A 1,221-nucleotide genomic window follows, 5' to 3' on the forward strand; every position below is an offset into this window, starting at 1 on the left:
GCAACCATAACAACGCATGTATTTTGTGAAAATCACAAAAATGAAACTCAAACTTAAAGAGGGATAAGATGAAAACTGTAACAGATATGAAAAAGCTGAATCACTCAGGAATATCCCAATAATTTCAAAACATTTTAAAGTTTGAATGGCTGTTCTAGGTGAAAGTATGAGGAGGTAGTCAAGTTTCAAAAATGAGCAAATTTTAGCAGAATTTTGGAAGTTTTCCATTCATTTCAATGGGACAAAAATTGCATAAAAGCTTAATAGTTTAAAAGTATAACAGCAAAAATACCAAAAGATATAGCGCACATTAGCAGAAATAGCAGAATAGTTTAAAATTTGAACGGTGAAAATCGGCTGAAAATTGTGGAAGTAGTTAAGTGCCAAAAAAAGTACAAAATTGGCAACTAGAATAACTAGAAAAATTTGCATTTCCTGCGAAAATGCAGTGTGGATGCTGTAATGCTGAAGCTGTCTGCTAAAAATAGCTGAAAAAGCTGAAAAGTTATAGAAATTGTAAAAACTGCAGAAGCAAAGGAAATTTGCTAAAATGTAGTAACTTAGCAGAACTGCAATATCTTAGAGGAAACATAATACTTGGCAGAAATACAATAGCATAGCAGAACTTAGCAGAAACATTGTAACGTAACAGAAACACGATAACTTCTCAAAAATACAAGAATTTAGGAGAAATAGTATAAGATAACAGAAAGAATATATTTAGCCAAACATTCTTAAACATTACAGAAATACTATGATTTAGAAAAACAGTACAACATAGCAGAAATGCTGTGATTTAAAAGAGACACTGTAATATACTATGAATATTGTAATTTTAAATAAATACTATGTTTTAGCAAAAATACTCCAGTTTAGCACAAATATTATAACATAGCAGAAATACTATTCTATAGCAGAAATGCTATATTTAGAAAGAAAAATATAATATAGTACAAATACTATGATTTAGCAGAAATCCTACAATATAGCTTAATAACAATGATTTAGAACAGATACTATGATTGAGCAGAATAGTAATAACTTAAGTGAAAATATTGGAAAGGTAAAATGACAAGCTGAATAAAAAGGAACATGGTTAAGTTCGCTGAAAACTAATTGTTGTTCACCTGTGAAAAAATAAAATAAAAATACATTTAGAAAAAAAAACAAATAAGAAAAGCCAACAGATACACACAAACTCAAATATGGATACACAAATCA

This window comes from Oreochromis niloticus, linkage group LG11 (assembly GCF_001858045.2).
Source record: "Oreochromis niloticus isolate F11D_XX linkage group LG11, O_niloticus_UMD_NMBU, whole genome shotgun sequence".
NCBI classification, from domain to species: domain Eukaryota; kingdom Metazoa; phylum Chordata; class Actinopteri; order Cichliformes; family Cichlidae; genus Oreochromis; species Oreochromis niloticus.